Genomic DNA, 13,465 nt, shown 5'->3' with positions numbered 1-13,465 from the left:
GCTGCGGTCCAGTACTCGCCTAAGTATTTAAAAAAAAATCCTACCGAGTGGAGAGCAAACCTCCCACTCGGGGGCTTAGCTGCAGTCCAGTACTCGCCTAAGTATTTAAAAATCCTACCGAGTGGAGAGCAAACCTCCCACTCGGGGGGCTTAGCTGCAGTCCAGTACTCGCCTAAGTATTTAAAAATCCTACCGAGTGGAGAGCAAACCTCCCACTCGGGGGGCTTGGCTGCAGTCCAGTACTCGCCTAAGTATTTAAAAATCCTACCGAGTGGAGAGCAACCCTCTCACTCGGAGGCTTAGCTGCAGTCCAATACTCGCCTAACTACTTAATCCATTCCAATCCGCGAGGACGACGAGGTGCAGGTCGACTGCTACCTTCTCCTTCGGAGCTACGCCACAAATACAATGTGCGCTCTGCAAGGACGACGAGGTGCAGGTCGACTGCTACCTTCTACTTCGGAGCTACGCCACAAATACAATGTGCACTCTGCAAGGACGACGAGGTGCAGGTTGACTGCTACCTTCTCCTTCGGAGCTACACCACAAATACAATGTGCACTCTGCAAGGACGACGAGGTGCAGGTCGACTGCTACCTTCTCCTTCGGAGCTATGTCACAAATACAACATGCGCTCCATCCCGATCCGCAAGGACGCAGGTCGACTGCAATCTGTGCTCCATCCCTACCTGCAAGAGCGATGAAGTGCAGGTCGACTGGTTTTTTCCACCTCAGAGCTGCGTCTCAAGCATTAAAGTATATTCCGAGTGAAGAACAAAGTTCGCTCGAAGGCAAACGCAAGCATATTCAACAATAAGCCAAGTTCAGATAACATCCTACGGATTCAGAAGTGCTCAGGCGTCAAGCCTGTAAAAGTTTATCGGTTACAAAACCACTCGGCATTCCGAGGCAAATTTAAGGTGAAGCATAGAAGTTTTTCTTACTCCTCAGGTGGAGGACTAGAGGGCGCGACGAACTGGTCCAGGTCAATTCCGTCAGCAATCCGAGTGGCAGCAGCAATGAAGGTCTCCATGAAAGATTGGAAGTCATGCTTCTTGGTATTGGCCACTTTGATGGACGCCAGCTTGTCCTCTTGCGCATCCTTGCAGTGAACGCGGACCAGGGATGGAGCAACATCAGCACCGCACCTGGCAGAAGACTTTTTCCATTCTTGCACTTGACCTGGAACTTCATTCAGTCGAGTCATCAGAGACTCGAGGTCATTTTGAAGCGTCTCTCCCGGCCAGAGTGTCGTGTCGATTCGCGACGCCGCAACCTTCAGTCGAGCAAGGTAGTCAACAACTCTAGCAACACGAGACTCCAGTCGGAGCACGTTCATAGTGGCTTCATCCTTCATAGGAGAGTTAATGGGGTCCAAGCTTGTCTCCACTCGGCTGGTCTCCTCCTCGAAGTTTTGGCAGAATTCTGTGAACACGATTCGAAGTTAAGCCAACAGTTCTATGATGAGTCGATGATAACAAGTTAGTCGGATAGAAGAGATTACCTTCAAGCATGATGAATAACTTCTTGGCGAGCCCTCCAAGATAAGCCTCCAGATCGTTCTTCTTCCCCGCCCGTTCGCTAGCCTTGTAACTCAAAGCTATCTTATCATTCTTCAGACGACTGACCTCCTTGTTGGCCGCCTCGAGAGCAGCTTTCAGATTGGTGTTCTCCTCTTCAAGTTTACCGACTGAAGCCAGTTTTTCTTCCGCAAGCTTCGTTTTGTCCAAAGCTGCCTTCTGCACTTCGGCAAGGTCATGGTCCTTCTTCTTCAGAGCCTCCTTCATTTTATCTGCAAAGTGACAATGAGATCAGAATCAAGAATGGGCAGAAAGATAAAGACAATCGTCAAGATTCTCACCGACCATACCTTTTGCTTCATCCTTCGCCTTCTTAAAGTTCTCCTGAACAAGCTTCAAGTCAAGGTCGAGCTGGATGTGTTTGTTTTCCAATTCAGTATAACGAGCCACAAGCTCGCAAGATTTCTGCGAAGGGTCAGTCGACAGATGTCAAAGATAGGTTGCTTCCGAGTGACTAAGAGCAAAATCGTAACATTTCTAAGACTACAGCCGAATCAAAATATTCAACACTAGTCTCGGGGACTACACCCAGTGGGTGCACTCAGCGTGCCCCCACTGGTTCTACCGACTTGGTCCGATCAGTCGACCGAAAGAGACAAAAAGGTTATGATCCTAAACCATAGCTAACTGCCAGTAGTCAGCCACGGTCTCATCATGATCTAAAAAAACAACAATAGGTTCTTTAGACCTTAGTCGACTGCCAGCAGTCGACCATGGTCTCGGGGACTACACCCAGTGGGTGTACTCAGCGTGCCCCCACTGGTTCCAAGATTCCATTCGACATGGTCTAACGAGACCTAGTGAACAAGTTAGAGTGAAGAAATTCACAATATGAAGACTACAGTCGACTGCCAGCAGTCCACCATAGTCTTGGGGACTACACCTAGTGGGTGCACTCAGCGTGCCCCCACCAATCCAAAACACACCCACTGGGTGTACAGATACAAAGATCTTCGGAAAGAAAGTCTTCAGATAGCGTATCCTAACAGAACAAGCGGTGACCGACTAACCTGGACGTTGCTCTGAAGGGCTGAGCTAGCATCATAGGCCGCTGGGCTGGCTTCCCGGATCGCCTTCACCTGCTCCATCATGATCCCCGCCTGGCGTATAGCCTCCTTAGCAGCACCCGCTTGGTCCTCTAGGACGTGGTGTGTGGCGAAAAGGGAAGGCGGGTCAGCAGTCGACGTTGAAGGTTGAGCACTCGTCAGCGGCACAGCGAAGGACACGGAAGTCCGAGCGATGTTGCCACCCTCCTGAACCAGCATCTCAGGCACCTTTGCGGTGTTGCCAGCCGGCGCCTTTCTATTCCTCCTCGGCCTCAGTGGCACCTCGTCGTCATCATCAGGGAGATCAATGACATGAGGAGGAGCTACAGGAAAAATCCAAAGTTAAAATTGAGAATCCAATCGACCAAAAGTGAAATTACAGAGGTCGTACCAAGGTTGGAGGTGGCAGGGTCTTCCATTTCCTGGTCTTCGTTCTTGGCGGAGGTCTCGGAGGTAGCAGCACTGCAGTTTTCAGAAACTAGTTAGTTAGTCAACGAGTCGACCAAGAGTCTGTCCATGCTAAACGAGAAAACACAAGTTCTGTTGTTACCCGGAGATGGTGGGAATGGTCATTCTCATCTTGGGCAAGGCCTTCGGCGGCTTTGATGACGCCACTCGTGGATGCTTCGGCGCTTTCTCAGTCGACGCCGGAGAAGCCATCCGAGGACGCTTTGACGACTGTCCAACAGGCGCAGTCACTTTGCCACGCTCCTCCTCCTCCTCTTCTTCACTGGAGTCGTAGTCATCCTCTTCCCCCTCACCATCAGATTGCCACTCCTCCTCACTTTCACCTCCACTCGCCTCTCCCTCCTGGGCTGGTTCTTGTGCCCCGTTGGGCATAGAGTACATCTCAGTAGTGGCCTAGAAGACAACAAACAAGACAAAAGTCAGTCGACTGATTTTAAGCAAACAGAAGGAAGAAAGCAGGATCACAGTCGGAGATGCAGAATTGGACCTGGTCTACTTCATATGATTGGTCAAGTGGAGGAATCCTCCTGGCTCCTTGGGGGTTGTCTTTGTTCCCTGTAATGGCCGCCAGCCACCTCTCCAGCGTGGCATCCTCGACCTCTTCTGGGTGGATCCGAGTGGTGTCCTCAGTACCAGAATACAACCACATCAGATGGTCTCGAGCTTGAAGCGGCTAGATGCATCGTCGGAGGAAGACCTCCAAGAGGTCCATGCCGGTCACCCCGTCACGGATAAGCTGGACAACACGTTCGACCAACACCTTAACCTGCGCCTTCTCTTCCGGGATCACCTTCAAATAGGAAGGCTTCCTCACTCGGTCCATGGAAAAAGGAGGGAGTCCAGTGGACTGCCCTGGCGTCGGCTAGTCCTTGCAGTAGAACCAGGTCGACTGCCATCCACGGAACGAGTCGGGTAGGATCATGTCCGGAAAAGAACTTTTCCCCCTCATTTGAACCCCAAGACCCCCACACATCTGGATCACTTGTGTTCTGTCGTCACTCGGATTGGCCTTTTTCACCGTCTGGGAGCGACAAGTGAAAATGTGCTTGAAAAGACCCCAACGAGGCCGACAACCCAAGAAATTTTCACACAGAGACACAAAAGCAGCGAGGTACACGATGGTGTTGGGTGTGAAGTGGTGGAGTTGCGCCCCAAAGAAATTTAGAAATCCCCGAAAGAAAGGGTGAGGTGGCAAAGAAAACCCCCGGTCGACATGGGTGGCCAAGAGAACGCACTCACCCTCCTGAAGCTGCAGCTCAGACTCCTTCCCCGGGAGCCGCGCCGATCCATGGGGGATTAGTCCTCCATTGGCCAGGTCGTCAAGATCTTCTTGATGAATCGTCGAGCGGATCCTGTCGCCCTGGATCCAGCCCTACGACAGGCCGACCCTCGATGAAGATCCGCCCCGACTGGTCGCCCTTCCCTTCGCCTTCACCGTCGCTTTCTTCGCCCGCTCCAGGGCCGCCGTCTTCTCTTTCACCATCGTCGTCGGCGAGACGCGCACAGAGCAGCGGCACTGAGACGGGAGCGAACACGGCGGATAAGTTTGAGGAAGAGAGGAGGAAATGAGAATGCACTATTCAAAAACCCCCGTCCGGCGCCTTATATGAGGTTACTTCCGAGTGACTGACTTGTAGGCCCTGGCGATCCTGTCAAATCCCGCAACAGTCGCGCGCGCGATACGTGGCGAAAAAGGTGGCATGGAGATCGAGGCGTCCCTGCCTTATCCCATCCAATTACTGCGGCCTCCTCCGCCCCGCGCGCTTCTTGAAATTCAAATCCCGCTAAATCCGCGAGCTGCAGAGCAACCCGTCAGACGGAAGATTTCCTCCGCTTTGTCGCTCGGAGTTCTCCAAGCAAAGAAATTCACTCGACGAATACAAATAATGGATCAAGGCGACTGAAAAAGAAGTTGGTGCCGTCACCTAAGTTCATTGATCCAGAACAAGACATACTCATAGCACGAAAAATGGGTCGGAAGTGTGTTCAACTCCTTCCCCACTCAAACCTCGATCCATTTGGGGGCTAATGATGAAGCTATGTACCTAGGGTAGGGTCATGGACCTGTCCAAACTACCCTCCCCAAGGACATCTCCAGAAGAAACCACCTGTCAATCGACTCAGAAGTATTCCACTCGACGGACTCGAAGACACTCGACCATGAAGCCAATCACTCGACTGCCAGGAGTTCTAAAGTCACTCTGCACACAAAAGGTCGGTCATTAAGTAGCCTTTATGGTCATCATAGCACTTTATGTGGGACGTTACTAGTAACTCCCGATCTTAATGTACTTTAAACCCTACATAACTGAGGGCCGGAGGGGTCTGGCGAACTCTATATAAACCACCCCCTCGTCAGTGTAAAGGGTTCACACCCCTGTAACCCATATACGCATAATCCAGTCGACCGCCTCCGGGCTCCGAGATGTAGGGTTGTTACTTCCTCCGAGAAGGGCCTGAACTCGTAAATCTCTTGCGTAACAACTACTCCATAGCTAGGATCTTGCCTCTCCATTCCTACCCCCCTACATTACTGTCAGACTTAGAACCACGACAGTTGGCGCCCACCTTGGGGCAGGTGTCTTAGCGACTTATTGGAGAAGTTGCGATTATTCTGATCTCCTTCATCATGGTTTCAGGCAGAGTTTTGGTTGAGGGCCGTGAGATCCGTCTCGGCACGCTCACGTTCATCGCCGACGACTCCGCTTGGCTTCAGGAGGCTCCGCTCGACATCGACGCGCTCCCTGTCCATGGGGCGACGCACTTTCGCGCGTGCATCCGCAGCGTCCTCCTGCGGCAACCGTCGACCCAGTATCGGTCGACTCCTATGTCGTCCTCCCTCCCTGTCTCCTGCCGGCGCTAGCGCTCCGGTCGGTTGAGGCTTCAGCGGTGGGTGAGGCACGCGGTGGATCATCAGTCGGCCACCTCCCAAGTCGCGGCGATCGAGCCCGATGAATCTCTCTACGGCCTGTTCGACTGGCTCCGTAGAGACTGCATCCGAATGCGACAGCAGTGATCCAGCGGCGGAGGTTCTGATGGTCAATGGACCACGCAGTCCTCCCGGCTTTCCCCACACCGACGGAGGCAACGGCGGAGGCGATCTGGCACATGCCCACGAAGAGTATCACCCCGAACCCCTCACTTCGTCGCAGAGGGAAGAACTTCGCCGCTGGAACAGGGATGCGCTGCACACTCCTATCGTTGGAGAAACCCCCGAGGCTCGTGCCTTAGAGGACGCGCGCTTGGCCAACTTTCCTGAGCGCACTCGACTGGAGAACCTCCAGCGAGCACTCGACAAGCGTGCGCGACAACGGGTTCCAGAATCCAGTCGACGTCAACTCTTTCCACCACCGACTCAGGTATATCGAACTCCTATTCAGAATCTAGCAGCTGCAACTCGTATAGCAGAGTCGATTTAGCCTTCCCAGTCAGAGGCTGGCAGAGGCTTGTTACAGATCAGAGCATTACTCCGGGAAGCAGGAGATCAAAATTCAGCTGTATCGCAGTCACGGAATAGGATTCACAGCAGATCCGTCGCTGCAAATACAATCCAGTCGGCCCATAGCCCAAGATTGCCCCCGAGGCGTGAGGGACATGGAGACCGGCGTGATCAGGTTGACAGATGGCCACTAAGATCACAAAGAAATATGCAGAGACCCAGAAACTTACTCATAAGTATGAGCTGCTGGTCAACCTGACAAGAGCTCAAGCAACCGTCATTCAGAACTTGAAGTTGAACAAAATGAAAGAGAAGCAAGTGCTTACTGAAGCTAGGATGAATTTGGAGCTGAAGAATGCAGAGCTAACAAAGTGTCAGGAGAAGCTCACCCAAGAGAAGTTAGAGTTGAAGCTTCAGGTTGCTGATCTGCTTAAGGGAAATGAAAAGCATATTCAAGAGAAGTGGCAGTTAGAGTTTCAAAATGAAAAGTTGAAGGAGAAGTTTAGGGGGATTCAGGCCATCTTGGAGAAGTGAATAAGATGAAAATGAGATTAGTGGCATTGCTGACCTTTTGGGAATGATGGTTGTGTAATGACCTAGCATCTAGGAACTAAGGTTGTGTACTGTATGCTTGTACTAATTGTGAACTATGGTTGTGTAAGTATGTAGTAGTTATGCTATTCATCCTTTTGTGAGAAAAGGATGAGCTATGCATTTGAAGTTGAACTCCTCTATGAATTGTGAACGATGGTTATGTATGGCTATAATGAGTTGAACTCTAGAAACTAATGTGTGCTATGATTGGTAGACATGGATCAGTTTCTTATCATGTATGGATATGTTTATGGATAACTTCACCGAGAAACAAGACTGACTCAATCTCATTGCATCAGAAGATAACTTCACTGATCCATTACATATTAAGCAAGAGCATACAAAAGACAACTTGGCTTAAACTAGAGCAACTAAACCAGACATTACATTGCATTTAGATTGGCTGCAACTAAACCAACTAACTAACTTAAGATCTTGCCTGCAACTAAGCCAAGCACAAATATAGTGAAAAGAAACATCACATTGTGAAATTTGGCCCTAATCCCTGCAATCTCTGCATTCTTCTCTCTGAGTTGAGTTTGTAGGGTTAGAACCATGGCCTCCCTTGTGCCATCATCTTCACTGGGAGTTAGCATTGGAAATTGATCTTCAGATCTAGCAACAGTTGCACCTTTAAGCCTCCAGACTTCATCACGCAGATCCCCAATGAGCTCACTCCAAAATTTGGGCAATGGATCATCATGCCATTGCACAAATCGACAGCCACCATGCTATTAAGATGCACAAACAAATTTCCCAAAATATATCATTTCACATACTATTGCATAGAAGAAAAAGGAGAAAATTAGGCAAAAAACAACACTCACCATAGCATCCACGTAGCTATAGTACCTCCTACCAGGGTTCTGCCTGCTCTAGGAGATCCATCTTGGCGCCTTCCTCGGGGTTGAGCAGTGGCACATCACTGGAGGCTCGTATGCCATTGGGTTCTCGTGGTAGCGCACCGGCGAGTGCGAATCCTCCCGCTCCTTCCTGCAGCTCGACAAAATCCGGGAGCGGACCCGGCACTAGACGACCACGACATCTCTCTCTCCGCTGCCGGCCCCAGTCAGCGCCTCCACGCTGAGATCTCTCCTTCGCTGCGCTCCAAATGGACACTGCATGGACAAACCCTAGTTTCGTTCCCCACTCGCTCGATACAAGCTTGTGCTGTCACTTTAATAGTAGGAGAGGTATCGGTCCCACATGTCAGAATCCCCAAATGTAGTACTACATGTTATGTGATGCCCCAATATTGGTACTGACATGCAACAGCTAGCAGTAGTATTGGTACTGACTTGCAACAACTAAATGCAACTGTGGTACTGCTTTGCAAATATTGGTACCGGATTGTGCCAACAGACATTCATAATTCAGGCACTGGCACTGGCAACACATACATATTCATCAACAACAACACATACATATCCAGTAGCAACAACCAATATGATGCCCCAACTAGAGTACTCCACCTCAAGTTCAACATTACAATAACCAGTACTGGATTGTGCCAAAATATACATCAAGTGGCAACAACACATCAACATCAGCATCAAGTTCAACCAAAATAACACCACATCATTTCAAATTACATGGCTACTCCTCTGCTAGCAGTGAAGTAGGACATCCATCCAGTGTGTGTACCATCAGTAGGAATGTCAGCATAAGTTGAGGCAGCATATTGCCTGGGGGCACTGAATGGCCTTGGAGCACCTCTTCCAGCTACTCCTCTTCCAGATCCTGTGCCAACTCTTCCTTTGCCAGCTCCTCTTCCAGATGGTGATGGTGTAGTAGAAGTAGAAGCAGCTCTTCCTCTGCCAGCTCCTCTTCCAGATGGTGGTGGTGTAATAGAAGTAGTAGCAGCTCTTCCTCTGCCAGCTCCTCTTCTTCCAGATGATGGTGATTTAGGAGCAGAAGCAACAACTCTTGCCTGTCTTGTTGTTGGTGTAGTAGAAGGACCAGCAGCTCTTGGTTGTGAGTTACTTGGAGTAGCCTTGCAAAGAAAAGGAAAACAGTTAATAATGCTAGAAAGAAATGTACAAGAAAGGAAACATTAGTATATTTCAAGGTGAAAAATTATTACCACATGCTTATTCTTCCTCAAAGCTAGCTCAGGCTTCAACTGTTTAAGACAGTTTGTGTACCTATGCCCTTGGAGACCACAATTTCCACATGTTATGGTCCCCATTCTTGAAGTGTCTTTTGGCTTTGGTACTTCAAATTTGCCCTTGATCCTCTTTTCTTTCCTTCTTCCTCTCTTGATTTTGAATGCAAGTGGTTCTATGTCTGGACCAGGGGTCCTTGTCCAATCATGCTCACCAGGCACAGGAAAGATCATTGGTTCATAAGCTGCAACATAAAAATCTTTCTTGAAGAATTTGCTGACATAATCCTCTGGTTTCCTTTTAGCCTTGTTTATTGCAGAGATGGCATGGTTGCAAGGTATGCCACTAAGGTCCCACTTCCTACATCCACAAGTCTCAAGTTCCAGGTTGACAACATGTGTTTGCTGCCCACTTGTAACTTGCCATAAGTTGACCCCTACATGTATTGGCTTGTAGTATCTGGCCCTCTCCTTCTCAACCTCTAGCTTCTCACTGTAATGAGGTGTTATCTCCCATCTTGCTGCCTTTACACTCTCTTTGTTCCTGTGCCACCTCACCACACAACAAAAAAAATACACTTCCGTGATGATACGTGTTTGTCACAGTAGGTCGCATTTTTTGTCATGCATGTACATCCATGACGATTTTATGACAGAATCAAGATAGTCATACCTGTGCTGTCGTAGAAGTGTTCCATGACATTACCAAAATTATCATCACGGAAGTGTGCACTTCCATGACGATAAATCGCGCGTCACAGAAGTGCTTTCGTCAAGGGTGACCGACACGTGGCATCCACCGTAACGGAACACCGTTAAGCTATCGGGTCGGGTTTTCGATCCGATAACCCGTTAACAGCCCCGACCAATGGGGATTTTCCACATGTAAAATCATCATTGGCTGGAGGAAACATGTGTCGGCTCATCACTGGGACAGATGTCATCCACTCACTGGACAGAAGGCGCCTATGATACGTCGACACATGGCACGGCCCAACAGTGGCCCATTCCTATGAAAAGGCCGGCCCGTTTGACTTGGTCAAAAGCTGGCGGGCCGGCCCATCGAAAGCCTGTTAACGGCCTGTTAGCATATAGCCCATTTATAGCCCGCTAACCCAAGGCCCGTTACGCCCTATGCGAATTAGGCCCAATAGTGTCATCTGGGCCATCCAATATGATTCCAGCCCGTTTTCACTTCTGGCCCATGTATGGCCCAAGACGTCTTTTGGCCCATATGAGGCCCTTTGTAACTCTTGGCCCATTAGCGGCCTGTGCTGAAACTGGCCCGTAATGAACAGTGTATTACTTTACACCCATTAACGGCCCGCGGTGAAACTGGACCGTAATGAACAGTGTAACACTTTATACCCATTAAGGGGCGGTTATTCCATTGGGCCGTTTCCAGCCCAAGTTAACTTTCGGCCTTCTGAGGGCCCATTTATTCTTGGGTTCATTTGCAACATTTGGTTACTTACGGCCCGTTACTGTCATTTTCTGCTTGTGGGCCAAATTCAGCCCGTCGTTATAGTCGGCCCATTTGTGGTCCGTTAGTTTGTTGGGCCATTTTCATAGCATCACCAAATACGGCATATTAACGACCCGTTATGGTCAGCCCATAAAACGTACGATTTCCATTATAGGCCCGTCTACGGCCCATTAAAGGCCCGTACAAGACCCATAAATGAGTCGGCGGCCCATGGATCCTACGTGACGTAGAAGGCCCATGGATCCTGCGAGATGTAGAAGGCCCATGGATCCTGCGAGAAGTAGAAGGCCCATGGATCCTGCGAGACGTAGAAGGCCCATGGATCCGACGGCCCGTGAAGGGCCATGGTCGGGCGAGTTGGCCCCCGTTTGAATGATATAGCATATTCAAAGAATTATCCTACTCAATACTATCACCTCTATAAAGCATACACTATACAACAAAGAGATCAAGGCATAGGAAGGTAGAATAATCCTACACTATACAATAAAAAAATTACAGCCGATTATATCCACTGGGCATTATGGTTCGGCACAGGTGATAATAAAGCATACACAAATAGAAAATTACATACACTGGGCAAATACAGCTCATACATCATGGACGCGCATGAACTTAACTCCATTTGAACTATAATCTCTTCAGAAAATAGGATTGGCCGGATTCAGATAGCACAAATTTTAGTCTGCAAAATCTCCAATTCCTTCATGGTTACCTCGGTGTCTTGTTTCATTTTTTTGACTCCTGCATCTAATACCTACATGTCCAGTCTCAACTTATTGATTATACGTTGACAATCATGTACACGTTGTCTTGCCACCTCTAGTTGATGCTCGAGAACATCAGCACATTCCAATACCAATCCATAATCATTCGGTAACGGCCATGCCGCACTGCTCGCAGATTTTTGTGTTGATGTCACTTCATCCTGAAATGTTTCTATAAGTACACATGACTAGGGAAAAATATAGTTACAACAGTGAAGCGAACAAGACATTATTTTGTACTACATGGCAAAACAAGACTAACAATAATGTTACACGTCACATTCACAAAAAAAATGTTACACTTCATGAAGCATAAGCAGGTGATATTTTAAAAATTATAAAAAAGATAGTCTGTGCAGCCTGCATACAGAAATCCCTCTTAGCTCACCAAAGGAGTATGATGTTGGGGCCCAATCAAAAACACAGACAAGTTACAAATTTAGACAGCACGTTGCGTATAAGTAAGCAAGCAATTGGCCATTCTGTAGCTCAATTAAAGTCTTAGGGAGCATAATGAACAACAGAGGGTTTCATACAAACATACTACAACAGGCAAAACTATGCAATCATTAGCGTAGTATAAACTAGATTGTGAGCCTCGTGCAATAATAGTTGGTTAATAGACTTCAAAGCTTCAGGCACACTTCCGTAGAGTAATTAAATGGTAACGCCTTTAATTATGTCAACTAATAGTGATACAAGTACCGAACATCATGCATAATTATTTGGGCATCTCATTAAGTGAGGACAAATAAAGAAATTGAAAAGAGAAAATTAACTATGCCTGAAACAAACAAGGAATTGAACTGTTGAGTTGCATACAGTGACTTACCTTAGCAGGTTGAAGAGGCTCAGCGTAGCTCCTACTTCTCTTGCAAGGCTCCTTCCTAACATCTTGTACTTGGAAATCCTCAATCTTATCTTCATTGCACCCCCTCTGCAAGGTGACACAAACTAGTTACTCGTCTCCTTGGAAGATAAATATGCATACTTTCCAGTCCGTGAACACAAAAGGATGAGATTATAACAAAACAACACCACATAATGAAACATGCCGCATCTCTTGCACTTGCACACAATGAAATGAGCATTTACTATGTCTGCACTAAGTAAAAACTAGGCATACCTTCGAACTGGATCTCCAGGTACTCTTGGAGAGCCTACTGTAGTGTACAGCCAAACCTTTATGTCACCTATGAGTTAGACAAGGCCCCACTACAGCAGCCCTTAGTGTTTAAATCGTTGACAAGCTCTGTTAGAGTGTTAGGTCAAGAACAGCAAGTAATCAAAGCAAACAGTCCTAGTATGGCTGGCTGATGCAAACAAGCAATTGAACAGATGTGTGAGCAAATATTACATATCAAGAAAAGAAGCAAAGAAGGAGGCTTAAAGACCATCACTTGACTGACCAGATTTAAGGGGCATTTAAACATCATGTGCAATGTATGAACTAACATAAACATTGCATATTCCAGATTCTACAATGGAATGCACATGTATTAGGTTATGCCATGTATGATGATGCTTAAATGTACAGATAGCAGGCATGAGTGATTCATCCTTGCACGCACAATTGAATTGCAGGTTAAGTGCCAGTTCGATTCTGCCTTTTCAGGGCATATTGTCAAAATAAGCCATAAAAGATGTAAAGAAGTCATTTTTGAGTTATGGGCTTGGGCTTAACTAATTTCGCTTTGGAGGGGGGTGTTTCGGGTAGAACCTCACCAAAAATTGAAGGGAAGGGAGTAGTGAATTGACTCTGTTGTCTGCCTATATTACACTCAAAATGCAACTGCTGACACCCGTGTCACACCTGACCCTCAAGTAAAAACAAACACGCAAGCATTCATTGCCCTGCCCGCTTGCATCTCCTCTCCCCTTTCCCTCTACCTCGATCCCCTGCCTGCAGCACTAGGGTTCCTCCAGCGAGCCGTCGCCACTGGTCCCATCTGGCCTGGTCCTCGACGATGCTATGTCCAGC

The sequence above is a fragment of the Triticum dicoccoides genome, chromosome 2B (genome assembly GCF_002162155.2).
Source record: "Triticum dicoccoides isolate Atlit2015 ecotype Zavitan chromosome 2B, WEW_v2.0, whole genome shotgun sequence".
In the NCBI taxonomy this organism is placed as follows: domain Eukaryota; kingdom Viridiplantae; phylum Streptophyta; class Magnoliopsida; order Poales; family Poaceae; genus Triticum; species Triticum dicoccoides.
This window is presented reverse-complemented; position numbering follows the sequence as displayed.